Source organism: Lissotriton helveticus, chromosome 2_1 (assembly GCF_964261635.1).
Source record: "Lissotriton helveticus chromosome 2_1, aLisHel1.1, whole genome shotgun sequence".
NCBI classification, from domain to species: domain Eukaryota; kingdom Metazoa; phylum Chordata; class Amphibia; order Caudata; family Salamandridae; genus Lissotriton; species Lissotriton helveticus.
Window position 1 is genome coordinate 373,490,044 of NC_136059.1, and position 15,966 is coordinate 373,506,009.

At 43.0% G+C, this 15,966-nt stretch overlaps 1 protein-coding gene across 4 annotated transcripts in view; it reads right to left on the reverse strand.

Annotated features, from left to right (window-relative positions):
* FYB1 (FYN binding protein 1) overlaps window positions 1–15,966 on the reverse strand; it is a 710,353-nt gene that overhangs the window by 403,197 nt on the left and 291,190 nt on the right. The window contains exon 1 of one of the 4 annotated variants that reach the window (XM_078674990.1): window positions 4,547–4,779. The exons of the other annotated variants lie outside the window; for them this stretch is intronic. The gene's annotated coding sequence lies outside the window, so the exon portion shown is untranslated. Of the gene's footprint in view, window positions 1–4,546; window positions 4,780–15,966 lie in introns of those variants that run through there. 4 annotated transcript variants of the gene reach the window in all.

The window sequence follows — 15,966 nt, forward strand, 5'->3', positions numbered from 1 at the left end:
TATGCTGTTCATGTTCACTGAACGCCAAACCACCCTACGCCCTGCGTCCTTAGTGGTTAGTACCTGAATAGCTAGAGATTGGTGGAAGAGGTGTGGCGCAGCGGCCAGGGTGCCTGATTCCAGACCACAGGATTCACGGTTCAATACCCGGCACCGGAGGCAGGTTAGCCCAGCTGCCCCAGCACCATGTGACTCTGGGCAATAGCTTGCTTAATCCTCCCAATGGCCCCCAGCACCAGGACACCTCTGCTTTACTAATGCTGGCCTTCTGACCCCTATGTGGTAACTCTAACTTTGCCGAGATGTAATGACATTAATAATGACTGCTGCTGTGTGAGTTCTAGACCTGTATGATTCATTGCTATAGGTTTAGCTCTACTGCTACAGTCGCCAGCCTGAGATCGTGAGTTATGTATAACTTTATATTTCCCCACATGGTCCTTACAATTAGATTGCCATCATAACGCATGACTGAGAAAATACAGGATGGAAGACTGGAACAAAGTCAAATGAAGAAACGAAAGATGTTATATAGAATTTAAAAATGAATAGTCTGGGTGAAATTGGATGTGCAGTTTTTTAAAACTGTCTCTAATACTGATGTAATGTTAGACAAATGTTACTGACTTTGTGCAAAAAAACAGTGCTGTTGTGCTACAGTTTCTAAAAGGTTAAACTCCAAACACACCTGGTGAGGGTCAGGCGTGAAGGCAATGGCCTATATTATGAGTGTCACTCCAGCAACTGTGGCTATTTATTTTGCAAATTTAGGAAGTGCAAGTTATGCTCACCATTCCCGAGGCCCCCTCAAACAGTTATGACTTGTTTGGTTTACTCGCTGTGTGCAATTCATACCTGGCTTGGAAGTCACACCACTGTCAGACTTCTCCAGTCCCTACTATTGAATACCTGCAACTGATCATCACACCCATTAAATACCCTAATGGCCTCCTCTGGCAGAAAACCCTGCCTCTGCTACTGTTTGGTGCATGCATATATCTCAAATATGGACTCTGGATGAACCCTTCAGAGTGATCAACGTATTTATTATGTCCTGCATCCCACCGCACAGCCCAGTGTTGATGCTGTGAGACAGCAACAACTGTAGCATTAATGTGTGTGAGCTTCATGTTTAACCTAGAAGTCCATCTAGAATATCACACATAAACTCAAACCCTTCCACATATGTCCATTTTATGAACAATTTGGCGCACACCTGATGCCTTTTTAGGATGCTACAACTCTCTAGGGGAACCCAATCACCCCCAGGATACTGGGTATAAATACAATTTATGAATTGTAAATTCGACCTATGATCTTTCAGGATGGTCTTGTGGGCCTTTCCGACGAGTTGGGACCGAAACTTCGACGTAGCGATCACCACAGTTATCTAAATGATAAAAGGGTTCCTTCTACTTCAGGAGTATTATTGTGTAGTTCAAGGACTGTAAACTGGGTGATCCCCGTGGTACTTTGGAGCTCTTTGGTTTGGACTATTCAATATTGAACAAATTGTTGCCACGGGCAAGTGCAATTCATTGATTTAATTGTTTTTGACTCGACATTAGTAATCAGTATCTATTTGTGTGATTATCGTATATAATAAATTGTATTTGATGTTTATATAGACTGAAGTGCGCCTGGCACATGATCTATCCTTCTATGTTCTGCTAGTGGTTGCAGGTCACAAGGTAAGCAGATACAATCTTTACTGCTATTCCGCGAGCAAAAAGATTATTGATAATTCTCCTCCTCCAGGGGATTCTTTTGTGTGCTTACCTTTTTAGGATGGTCAATTAAATCTTCGGCTCGAGCAGACTTGACCTTTACGTATTTCTTTTATTTCTGTTAATCTTATGGACCAAGACTGCTAAATGCACCGTAAAGCTGGAACTTGCGTCTGTTTCTGACCCCAAAACCCTCGTGAACCTCCAAATGTCAAGAGTGAACACAGGCTTCACGATACCGCTCCAGCTCAATACACAAGTTTCTGAATATGTAGGGCAAGGGGAAAGCAGCCACAGAGCTGTTACTTATTTACTGCTCTGCAGCTACCGCAGCTGCGCCAGCTGCCTGCTGAACATTCGGGTGAAGACATGTTCGCTCGTGCAGCCAGCACCGGAAAGGAAGTGGCACGCGCCGCTGTCAGAAGTCAGCAGCATGCACACACGATATCTCGCTGCAGCATGCCACCTCACATTGGCAGGCAGCTAGCAAAGGCGCCCTAAAACCCTGTGACTTATGCAGGGACATCTTAAGGATTTTGGGGGCCCTGGGCCACACGTATTTTGGGGACTCCTGTTCAATATAGCTTTGAACTTAAGATCCAGGATCAGCTCTTTCATGCCCTCTTTGGCCAGGTCGCTGACAGGGCATAGGCACACTCATCCACATTCGGAATGTGCTTACATCTAATATTCGGGGGTTGTGGTGTGTGTTTTTAATATTGTAAAACTGTTGCAGCTCACTAATATTACTGCAAATAATCAATTTGAAACCCTCCCATTTCTCTTATGTGAGGTGCCGTTTTGATCTAAAAGAAACTTTTTTTTTAAGAATGCTGCATGAAACAAACATTTCTGTGCAAAATGTCTGTAATAGACTCTCGCACATCAACCCCCATTAAGAATAAATTAAACAGTATTTGAAATAATCTGTTTTAGAATTAGTCAAGGTCATCAAGGCAAGACTCTCTGCAGAACAGAAGGCTGGGGCCCTGGGCAGGAGGTCACTTTGCCCATGCATTAACACATCTCTGGACTTCTGCTTAACTAGTCCAATATGTTTATAAATAAATTCAGCAAGCCACTGTGTCCTCATGCAGTAGTGTATTTTAACATGTGCAGTGTTGCCTCTCGTAAAAAAGACAGCTTTATTTATTTAGTGGTTTTGTATAAGGCTGGGTACACCATTACATTACTGTGCTGCAGTTGAGTAAGAGCCTGGATTTTTAAAGGTGAGGAAGTTAAAGTACAGTCGCTACAACTGTACTAAAATTGGTGAGACTAATGGTTACATAAATGCCTGAGAAAAATCAAGGGAGTAACAAAGCAGCAAGGATAGGTTGGAGACAGTAGGAAAAGATAAACGTGGGATACCTTCGAGTTAGTTCTCATTGCTTCCCTTGACTTTCGTGGGATATTTGTTGTAGAAAAAGGCAAAGAACTGACTTGAAAAACCATCTAGTCTTGCATGGTGGTCTTGTGATATGATCCTTGCTGAACCAAGGAGGTCAGCATCCTTGGCTGTTGATAGAGAGTGGGCATTCACAACGCATACACAGTGCATCAACTTGCAAAATGTATGATGATGTTGTGTATCGGACACAGTCTCTTTCATTGTACCTTCCTTGCTGGAGCTTTACAACAAGCTTTAACCCAGTGATTCACATAACAAGAGGGCCTATTCAAAGACTGCATCTTGTAGTACTACAGCAGTGCTACTAAAGTAATACAACATGATATTCACAACCCTGCAAGTGTAAATCTCCACTTCCACCTTTCCTATTTTTTCTGTGGGAAATCCTCACACATGTAAGTTTACTACTTAGTACTAAAGGTGAATGGTTTCGGAGGGTTGCTGGAAAAAGGGGAATACTTACTATTAAATGGGAGGGATATAGGGAGATGTAACAAGGGGATTTGAGGGATTAGGGAGGGGTGTAAGGAGGGGCATTAACCCACCCACAAAAGAGTACACCCATTGCTATACCCAAACTGTACTTTTAAAGTTACTGAGGCCAAAAGTGACCCAAAACAGTAGTAAATTACACCACCTCAAAGCTGTAGTAAGTCCTGTATAACACAAGACAAACGACTGGTACTGCAAGTCCCTGCCATAGAAATTAATGGAGGTAGGGACTTGAAATAAAATGTTGTAGGAAATAAAGTTAAGTTAAATTGCATTATTTAAAATAGTTAAAAATATAAATAAATATAACAATGTAAGAAAAAATGTAAATCATCCTTTTTTGAATTAATACATTGATTTAACATTGATGTTTAATAAAATATAATTAAACTACTTTTGATGAATTCTGTACATTGCGTTTTATAATTATTAATGCATAATCAAAATGTAATTTAGGTTCTGAATAGCTAAAAATAATACACTTACTCAAAAGTATAAATTACACATGTAAACTACTCACACCTGTAATTTATCTTTGTTCAGAGGCCCATGCATATATACATTTTACAACTCTACTGGCACATATTGTCTGTCTATCTATCTATCTATCTATCTATCTATCTATCTATCTATCTATCTATCTATCTATCTATCTATCTATCTATCTATCTATCTATCTATCTATCTATCTATCTATCTACCTATCTATCTATCTACCTCTGCCTGGCCGTCTGTTAGTTTTCATGCATCTCCTTCTCTCTGTGGTTTTGGAAATGTTTCTGAAATTATTTTCCTCTTAGATTAGAAATAATTACAGCCACAAAAGAAAACAATAAAACATCTATTTGAAACAAAAGTCAGAGTCAACCCTGTAATAAACAAGTCTAAGTCAGTATGTGAATTGCAATTCTCTTACCTTGGAAGCAGTTCATATTTTCAAAGTGGGGGAATCAACGACTTCAAATGCAGCTTCAATGAATAGATGTAAACGGCGTACATACATACATACACCCCTTTAATCTAGCAGTTAAACAGTGCCTTTTCTAGGCAGAACAACGTTCTAATATGATGACATTCCAAATTGAGGAACAGTTTTTTTACGAAGCTGCAATTGTGTGTTCCTTATGCTGTATTCGTGAATTAGGAAGTAAGATAACTCATGAAAAGACCACTTTGTATTTCTGAAGTTTTGACAACTACATAGTAGTGTCACAGCTGTTTTTTAAACTTTCGATATTTTTAGACTTGCACATTTGGCAGAAGTGTGTATGTAAAAGACAGACAAAGCAAAGCTATTTCCGTGCGGTGTTCATAATCAATCTTAACTCTGCATGGGCATAGATGATAGGAGTCAGAAATATTGAGGAAAACTTGTATTTGTGTAAAATAATGCATCATTCAGTAGTGTGTGACATCCCCGTAACTTAGAAAAATAATGGTTAACTTCTTCTTTGCGTCACGGTGGGAGTGTGTGGAGGACAGCCAGGGGCCGTCCGAACCACGCACGCGTCAAATTCCTCAACACCATGGGGAAATTCTGGCTGCAGTGAAGCGGGTAAGGTTTCTGCAAGGAATCGGTCTTGTTTTGACCTAGTAACCGTTTGCATGTTCTCCACACTGAATTTTAGACTCTGCTGATGTCTGTAGCCTATATACCATTTTGGGTTCCCATGCATTTTTCTTGAAATGACTCGCAGTGCCGGCTCCTCTGTTAAGGCGCAACAAAAGGAAAAAAAAAATTTAAATAACTATTGTTATTATCATTTTAGTTTTCCTATTTCATCAGTGGCACTCGGGTGGGGCTGGCCAGAGCAAAGGGGGAGTGGTTTACACTACCTAAGTGTGCACAACCTCTTGGGCCGGCCAAACAGCCCTGCACACTTTGCATCTTCCCCACCAGGCTGCAATACACAGCCTGGTGAGGAACATGCAAAGCCTCCCTTTCCCTGTTTGAGCGCCGCACCACGGCGGTCATACCAATCATACCGCTTCATTGCAGCGTTGTGATTATCTCAGGGAAGCTTGGGAGCCCGGATGCCTCCTACTGCCGGCCTGGATGCAGGAAGAGAAGGAAGAACATGGAGGAGAGGCAGTGGCCTGCCATTACAGGTAAGTATTTTTTTTCTGTCGTCTCTCCCTTCTCCCCCCTCACCCGCCACGCCACCCAGGTCCGGTAGCAGCTGCTACTGGAAAGGAGTACCCTATTCTTGCTTGTGCACTGGATTCTTGTACCAAGTCACCTGAAGAGTAATCCTTCTTCTGTATTATGTATATATAAAGGATCCCCTACTGGTGTAATTTGGCAGCGATTGGGTTAGCATCAGCAAAAGCCATCCTGTATTTAGAGGCTATCTTGTTCATTTTGTTAAATCCATTTTGTATTTTTTGGCAGCCATTTTGTTTGCCATGTGCTACCACATGTATGCCATGTGCTGTGTCCTACCTTGCTGTTGTCTGCTCTTGAAATCTGCCTAGAGGCAGGTTATATTTAGCCTCTTCCACTTTGCACATGCTCAGTTGAGCTTGCAGCTGTCCATGCAGCTGCTGTTAGTCTGTAAATGCCAGGATGTGTTCACCAGAATTAGTAACTGTTAGCTCCTCCCACTTGTTGACTGTGCATTTTCTATAGGACCTTATATGTGCCTAAAACCTACTTCTTGTACTTGTGCCGCCTTCTTTTGAGCCCCTGTGTGGGTATAAAAGGACCACGCTCCTTCCATTCAGGGTGCTACTTCATACATTGCCGAAGGGTGTTGTGTGAATGTAGTTCCACCTCATGAGGTTAATAAACTTTGTATTTTCTATTCCAGTTTCTGTGCCAACTTCTATCCTATTGGTATGAGGACTTGTGCAGTGAAGGGCGAACCCCTTGCACTGGTAAGCCTTGCTGAGGCTCACCACCACACTACTGCCAAAGACTACGTATAGACTCTTCAACAAATTTTGTGTGATTTACCGGTAGCGCTTTCTCAGTATTTGTCTGACACACAGATCCCAGGTCCCAAGTGACATGTAACATGCATTAACAAACAAGGTGCATACTGTCCCGTCTGAATGATGATTGACTTAGCAGCTCTTCAGAAGTTGTGTTCATATGTTCAAACCGCTGAAAGGTAAGCAAGGCACCAAAACTCAAACCTCTCCTAACAAGACTATCTGGAACCTCTCTGGGTTGGTTGAACCACGTTGTCTTGCATGAGAAGCATCTGTACTGCTCAGCCTATGGTTGATGCTGATCAATGAATCTTTCTGAGATGACATCTATGTACGTATTTTGTGTATTTGGTAGTTCTATAGTGGAAACCTATTAAAAAGGCAGCATAGCAGTGAGAAAGGCAAGCACAAATTCAACAAGTAATAGGAGAGGGAACAGGGTTGTGGATGGTTAATGCATTGTGATGTAGTATTCTTTCAAGAGGGGAATCTTCAACCCTTTTACTAAGCCCTGGAGTAGTCGTGATGGATATGGGATGTTGTTCCAGATCCTGGGTGCACAGATGTAAAAGGTCCGAGGCCTTGTTTTGTCTTCTTTACACTCCTTAGTCTGCAGTCTCATGGTGTCCTTGCTTCAGGTGTGCCGGTCATTATTGCCTCGTAAATTACGCAGCTGGTATTGAAGATGTTATGGCCAGCAAGGTGAGAAAATGAAGTTCCATCAGGATGGAGTGATGTGATTATATTTATTCAGGCTCTGGATGAGATGTGCTCCGGTGCATAGGATGCCATTAAGGGGTTCCAATGTGGAGTTCAGGAAGCCATAGAGCAGGGCATTATCACCATCCAGATTTAAGGGTATGAGGGCTTGAACAGTAGTTCTGAAATCGCTTTCTGAAAAAAACAGTAAAATCAGCGTTAGAAGAGACAGCTGGTACCAGCAGACCGTCTTCATTTTTTGACAACACATTCCTCAAGGGTGAGGTTGGTGTTCAGAGTGAATCCAAGTGACTTGGCATTCAGAAAAAAGTTGAGGTTCGAAGTCTCCAAGGTTCATGCCATTGAGTCAAGTTTGTACTGTTTCTTGTTTTGTTGTTGTTGGTAAATAACAAGAATTCTGTCTTGATTGGGCTGAGCTTCAGATAGGCACTAAACATCCAGATCTGGATGATGTGCAGGCAGTGCTTGAGGTAGTAGATGTCTGAATCTAATCTTGTGGAGATACTGTATCTGTCAAGGGTATTAAGCTATGTAGAGCTGAATATAGATGCTGAGAAGCGTTAATCTCCAGCATGGACTGCCTAGTGAGGGATGGCCTTAGGGGTTTGAGTCAATTATAAGCCGGGATCAGAAGACAAGAAGCCGTCAGCGGTGCATATTTGAGGGAAGAGGATACTTCCAACACCAGACCTGAGGCAGATCTAAGTACATTAGATGATCCTGTGCTGCAGACACAGTTGCCTATCTTTCTGTTGGAGGAGTTAGAGCTGTCCACTATGGGGCAGATATTAAGTCTGCAGAGCATGCCAGAATTCCAAAATGTGCTTGCTGCTAAAGCTGACCAAAACCCAGTAAGAGTGTCTTACTCTGGATAGGTTGTGTCAGAATGCACTGGCACAATTTGAAATATAATGGTTGCCTGACGCTTAGTTTTCAGCATCACCCACCCCAGATGTTTGGAAGGTCTGAACAATCTCAGTAGTATTCCCAGGTTGCCAATCCTGAAAGTGATGGGTGTCAAGGATTTCACCTCTCTGGCTGGGCACCTGGAGAGAGGAACTGCCCCTGGTCCTCTCGTTGCAGAAGGAAAGATGTGCTACTGGGATGCCCACCTTACAGAGGGCAGGATGGTTAGGTTAGGTGCTTTCATATGGAGGCAGTAGGGCACATTATCACCACTAGACCATTTATGGAACCTAACTTGATAGCTAAGTTGAAGATCACCAGGGCTCTTGTGATACTTCCATAGTGGTAACCATTTGCAAGGTTAGCCAGCCAAATGGAAGATAGATGAGGGCTTGGCATCTACGCCTTTGCTCTCTTTTGATGTGAAGGCTTAAGAAAATAATTTACTCCCTGACTACAACACTTGCAAAGCTATCATTTTTTGCCAGGGAGTGACCCTGAAGTAGTGGTTCCCTCATGTACAATTAATCTCAAAATATATGTTCTAGGTTTGCATTGGCCCCCAAAGGCTCTTGAAAAAGTTTCATCTCTACTCCAGTAGAAGGGTATATGAGTGCACATTGAGGGAAAGATAAATACTCTCATAGGGATGAGGGGATTGTATGAAAGTGCACCAGCATTGAATACTCAACACCAGTGAGCAGTATTCCTTCTGGGTCTCTTGTGTGAGCACAATAGGGTGAGACTTAGTTGTGAGTATCCGATGCCTGTTGTGGACCAGATGAAACATCTTTCCACGTGGATAGATCAGAGGGTGGAGGTCAGAGGCCAGGAACCCACCATATGCTGTGGTGAATTCTTGTATATTGCTGGACTCCCATCAATGAGCTCAAATTGTCTTGATCCTGTGGCCAGGACCACACACAGTGCATTCCTTGCTTGAAGTCCAGCCAGTTGGAAAATGGAGCATGGACATGGCAGATGAGCCTGGACAGGAACTACAGGAGTAGGTGCCCAGACATCTATTTTGTACTTCAGTGCAGCCGTAACCTTACCTTGCCCTTCTGACCGCATCATTTTTTGTGTTAGCTGCTTGTTATCACCTCGACTCGGTAACTACTCTTTCTTTGCTTGTGCCTTCTGTTCAATCTACTATAGGAAAGGGACCCCCTGAGTCTAGGTACAGTTCCTAGGACAGGGTAACAACAGTATAAATGAGAATTTTTCCTAGGCCACAAAAAACCTGTCTGAAATCAGGTTGCAGTTAAAGATGGATAAACAACAGCCTCAATATATTAATAAACAATGCAATTGTAGTAAATACATATTTATTTTTATTATTAAAAGTTACATAAAAAGAAGGAAAATAATTGTATAAAAAAGGCAGTGTAAGAATTACAACTTAAACCAGCCACAGTATGATTCTAAAACATTTTTTTTAAAAACACATAAATGTACATAAACAAAAGTCTGACAGAGATTTTTAACAATACAAGTAGAAACGGTGACAGTCTCTACGCGCGTTTCAGCGTGGAACCGCCTTCTTCAGGAGAGCTTTTGCTTTTGTTTATGTACATTTATGGGTTTTTAAAAAAAATTTTTAGAATCATACTGTGGCTGGTTTAAGTTGTAATTCTTACACTTCCTTTTTTATACAATTATTTTCCTTCTTTTTATGTAACTTTTAATAATAAAAATAAATATATTTTTACTACAATTGCATTGTTTGTTAGTATATTGAGGCTGTTGTTTATCCATCTTTAAGTGCAACCTGATTTCAGACAGGTTTTTTGTGGCCTAGGAAAAATTCTCATTTATACTTCTGTTCAATCTACATCCTTTCTCTGTTTAACAGCTCCTTTTTGCATCCTTTGTTGCTCTCAACTGCCCTTTTTTGCATCTTTTGTTCCTCTTACTGCTTCTTTTTGCATTTTGGTCTCTTCTGTTAGTTTTTGCCCCCGACTTGCTCCACAAATTGTGTTTTCCCATCTTGCTGCACCCAGTAGGCTTTCCCTCTCTCCCAGACAGACTTTTTCACTCTTGCTGAGCCCACCCAACATCTCCTGCTTTCTTCCCACTCCCCAAGGCCCTACTTAATGGAGGCTACAGCGCAAATCCATTGAATTGATGCCCAGACATCTCTCTTCTGCTACAATGTGACCTTGACCTCACCTTGCCCTTCTGACTCATGTTAGTGTCTGTCTCCTGCTGTTTTTCCTGATAGCTGCTTGTTCAGAGTCCGACTTGGTTATTACTCTTTTTTTACTTGTTTCATTTGATCTATGTGCATGCCTCTGTTTAATTGCTCCTTCTTCATCCTTCTACATATTTTGCTTCTCTTACTGCGCCATTTGATCTCTTTTGTCAGTTTTTGCTCCCCAACTGACAATACTAAAGTGCTAAAGTTCTGGAAGAAGAGCTCACATCGGGACTTCACCTGGTGGCCCCTCAAACTCGGACCTGCACCTTTCCCAAACGACCATGCTGGGAACCTAGGCTTCATCCTGGACACCAACCTACCCTTGAAGTCCCAGGCTAATGCCATCACCTCCTCATGTGTTCACATCCTCTGCATGTTATGTACAATCTTGATATGGCTCCCATTGAATACCAGATGTACCATCACACATGCCCTAATCACAAGCAGATTGGACTACGGCAACCCCCTCCATACCAGCATCCCAACTCATATTCTGCACAGACTTCAAACCATTCAAAACACTGCTGCCAGACTTGTCCTTGACCTCTTGCACCAATCCTACACCAACCACTTATCAAAGAGCTCTACTGGCTCCACATCCAAAAGTGGTGCCAGTTCAAACTTCTCACATGCATTCAAGACACTACACAACATGGCACCCACATACATCAATCACTTCACTTCCACCAACCCACCAGACAACGTTGCTCATCATCCCTCACACTCGCACTCACACCAGGATTCACAGAAGCCGAATGGGAGGTAGATTATTCTCCTACCAAGCCTCCTAATCCTGCAATGACCTCCCCCAACACATCAGGTATCCTCATCACTTCTTGAATTTCGCAAGAAGCTAAAACCTAGGCTTTTCAATTAGTCTTGTTGTGGGATTATCGAAACTGCCTGTATTCAGGCCCAGCATCTCCACACACCTCTCATCTACTCTGCGCCGGGATACCCTTACAGGTGACAAGCAGCGCTCTACAAATCCACCTTACATTGAGAGTACGTTCCTGCTCAAACCCGCTCCCTCAAGGTGGATAATGGCCATAAAAAATGAAATTTCAAAGTTGCTTTAATGGTCTGTTTTTTTGCAAGGATTAAAATTTATAAAGTTGGATTTTCCCATGGGAATATTGATGACCTTTCTTGAATAGAGACCTCATTAGATGATAGAGATTCCTCTGGACAGAAGTAAATTCAAATTCAAATTCAAAAAGCTTTATTCGATATTCAAAGTAAATTCATAAAAGCATACAAGTTAAAAAAGAACATACAATCAGAAAGTGCCAAGTAAGTACAAGACGTTAAAATCATTGTTATTACAATCAAAGCAATTCCAAATTAATAAATCAGGTTGTTAACAATTCTAAAATACTGATATGTACAAAAATAGAGTTCTTTACATAGAGTTTCTAAACTTAACCTGTAATTTCAAAAAGCTAGATTTAGCGTGTGCCACAGTGTCGTTTTCAAACTGTTGCAGTCTAACATAGGCTATTCTGCATGAGCCCCACGCTTTGAGGATAGGTTTCAGGATAATCCTCCGTGGAACAATGTAAAATTTACAAAATAAAATACAGTGTAAGTTCGATTGGGTAGATAAGTCATCACAAGGGCAAGTGGGCAATTCCCTCGACCAGTTATTGCAGGTTGGAAAGGTGATTATACGAAAAAAAGTTCCAAACCCGAACCGTGACAGTAGCATTCTCGAATAGCAAGTTAGATCACTTACAAGGTACAATTGGGGCCCTGGATTAGTGGTGATTTCCTGGAAGGCCAAGACTGAGTTTTTTTTTTAAAGGTTTTTATTGAAGAAAAACAAGAGAATATACATAAATCAGGTGTCGTACTCCAGAACGATACATCAATAGGTGAGCGTGGGTACAATGCATAGAAAACAATTTTTACAGACGGATGCAATTGTGGCAACGATATGTACTGCAAGGGAAAAAATAAACGGCAATCCGACAAACAGTATCCCACAAAGCCCGCCCACCCACGATACAGGATATGAAGAGCCAAGCAGACCCCTCAAAAATAGGAAAAACGACCCAGGATGATCAACCCGTCTCTTGTAAAGAAGAAAGAAAGAAGAAAAAAGGCCATAGAACTAAACTAATATAAAACAATAAATCCCTCCCCAATCCCCCCACCCTACACCTCTGCAATGGCTACGGCCCATCCCCACTAGCAGCGTGCCTGTCGCCCCGGAACTTGTACCTAAAAGAAGGAAAGAAGAAAGTGGAGGAGGGAATATCGAACATGCCCCCCCGGACCCCTTTGCCCCCCGCCAGCCGCAACCCACCCCATAAGTCTCCAGGATAATAAAACGTAACAAGTAGAATCCAACAGGGGGGGAAGCATGTAAAAGACCCACCCCCCTCCCGTGCAATCATGAGGTACAATCCCGTAGCACATGAAGTCTTTTCCCAAACCCATACGGTCAAAGTCAACCCTGGCCGCTACGATTCTTCATGCGAGCCCTGTCCAATTGAACCGCCATCACAGAAAGGATATCCAGAGATAGAAAAGTTTCAAAGTCCACACGAAAGGAGTGATACCAGGATAGACGTTTACAAAGTCCAAAAGTCAAGCAAAGTTCACTGAAGTCAGCAAAGCATTTTTGAGCACTCAGAAAGTAAAGGGGCGAGGTATTAATCCGACATTCATTCGAAAATGCACACTGAAGTACAGAAATAGTCACATCCATCTCGGGCGATATCGACATAGGGCAAAACACACATCCGATAGTTTCGGGCTCGCTCGCTGGCATCTGGGGGTCGGAAAAAATTTCAATGTCCGACGTCCGCGCAGGGTCCTCGGTAGCTATCGGAGCTCGCTCCGCGGGTAAGGCATCTTGGTCCAACACCAACAGAGGGTCGGAGTCCGGTCTCCGGCAGATGTTATCAACAGTCACAACCATCCTCCGGACGGTGGCGGTGACTCGTATGTGGAGCTCCCCAATGGCGGCCATTATAGTACGCAGCGACGGTGTACTGTCGGCCCGCTCCATCGCCCCTCAGTGAGCGACCGGGCGGGTATCTGAACCCCGGAGGTCGACTACTCCGGGGCACCAGGCATAGGCAATGCAGAAGACAACTGCGAGCACTTCAAAAGCGCGATCTCAGCACCGTCGCCGCCTGCGAGGAACCGAGCCCATCGACCCCGGGGGCTCAACAGGGCCTCCGGGCAGCGGATCCCCGACCAAAGCAGTCAATAAGTCTAGTCGCCGCAGTTTCGGGATAAAGCTGCCACCGGATCATCATCCAAAATGGAAAGAAAGACACCACTTCGGGAGACCGGAACCACCCACGTCCCGCGGCCGATGTTGTTCAACTCCAACCCAGCTGGGTTGGAACTCGAGGCCCCGGCTTCAACTCCGGGTTAGGCCGAGAATGGCACACGGCGTATCTTCATCAGTGGAGCAGTTAGAAATTCCGGGATTGCACCTTTAGAGTCAGGCGCACTTCAGCTGCACGGGAGTCCGGTGGGAAATCAGGATAAAAGTCAGGATTCATAAGCATCTGGCGGAGGTCGGCGGAGCCGGGAGCTTATGCGGCCATCTTGGTTGCTAGCGTAGCTCCTTAAGACTGAGTTTTTAAGTTATTCTACGGACCATCTTTTGTTAACTAGATGATCCATGGCAGTTGTTTCAGTGATTTCCTGGTAATCACTTCCATACTGGACGGTCTCGAAAAAAACTCAGGATGGCCAAGCTCGGTCATCAAAGTTTTCACATAAGACAGCCATTTAATGTTCCTAACACTGTCAAGAGTGAGACAGTCTGATTAGTTTACGATTAAAAGCTGTCTCCGGGGTGACCCACACCTTATGCCATAAGAGGATAGGCGCAATCTTTATGGCGTCAGAAATGAAGGGTAGACCCAGTTCGATGTGAGTAAGGTAGTTTGCAGAGGATTTAGGAACCCCCAGCAAATATCTGAGGTATTGATTTTCAATTAATTGAATAGATGTTGAATGGACAGAAGTAGTTTCTGGCATGTCTGATTTTGACAGCACAGGGTGTATGATCCAAGGTAGCTGGGACTGTAGCAACAGCTATCCTGAACCTCATTTTTTAATTTTGATGGAGGAGATTTATTCCAAAATGTCTCTGACTGGTCCCCTACTTGTTTTCGGATGATGCTACAACATTTTGTTGGGTGACAGGGGCGTTCCTAAAGCGGCACTTCTTTTATGATTATCATGAATAACTACTGCTCCCATGACCAGGCCATTACTCGACTAAAGGTTGGTAGCATTTGATTTATGGTTGAAGAGCACAAACTTTTTTATCTCTACTTCAGTGTGAAGTCTGCAAATTGTCTCTCCCTGTGTAAATATGAGTAGCCTGTGAAGACAGTGACTTCTGAAAATTAGGAACCCGTAGTTTGTGGGACTTCCTTGTATACATATAGTTGCTAAAAGTATCTTCTCTAAGGATGTAGAATACTTCAAGGGATTTGGTTGTAGCCCGGGTGGCTGTCTTCCTTTTAATGTCCTGCCCCATGAGCGGCTCTCTTACCCCCCCACACCATCCACTTCGAATAAACAATGTAAAACAAAGTGTATGAGTCTGTTTTGTAATCACCTAAAATGTAATAAGGATCCTTTCTGATCATGCTCCCTTGACCAAATTAGTTCCAGCAGGTCAGCTTGTGGCCTCAGATGTCCAGCATCGGAATAATAAAGAGTTGCCAAGAACATAGCCAAAACTGCAAACCTATCCTGCTGGTGCGCAGCATCTTTTTCTAATATTTGGCACAAAAAAAAACGGGCCAATATCAGCCCAAGAGTGGGCAGAGATCGTCTGAGCTCAATCTAAAAAACAGAGTGACAGGTCATTTTGGTAGCTGTTTGCCATCAAAATGCATCAAACCTGCCGGAAATGCAGTTTTGAATTATTGGTTTCCTCTAGAGCGTGGGAGACAACTTTAAGCCTTAGAGCTCCGTGGGCTGGCACTGGTCCTGAATATAAGCCAGACACCTTTTGCTTATTCTGAGGCTAATACAAAAGGCAGACGTCTTTGGTTGTCTCTCTTAAGGAGTACATATTAAACTGTAAGACTGAGAAGGCAAGGATCTACACTGCCTGGTTTGTAAAGTGTCTGTCTTACTGCATCCTAGAATTCAGCTATCAAATGCATTGGTGTGAAAAGCTATGTTCTGCAGACATCACTGAGACCAAAAGCCTTCTAGGACTCTACTGTCCAATTAAAATGACGAGTGTGACTGAGATGTGGGATGTGGAAAGAATGAAGACAATCTTCTGGTGAACTGCTGGGAAAGCCACTGTGTGTTAGCTTTCTTCACGAGTGGATTCAATCCTATCTATGCCAGCCTACAAGCATCCTCCTTTGATGCTGCCACATAAATGTCAAACCAGTGTGATGGTAATCCTGTGTGTTAGGGTCCGGAACCCTGCAGAAATAGCTCAAGGCCCACCCGCTTAGTGGCAGGACCTGTAGTCACCATCACAAAAAATAGGAGCAATACAATTTCAATTTCCATTTTCAATAACTTTATTTGGCGAGTAAAAACTGCCATAAAAGTACATACAATTTAAAAGAAAT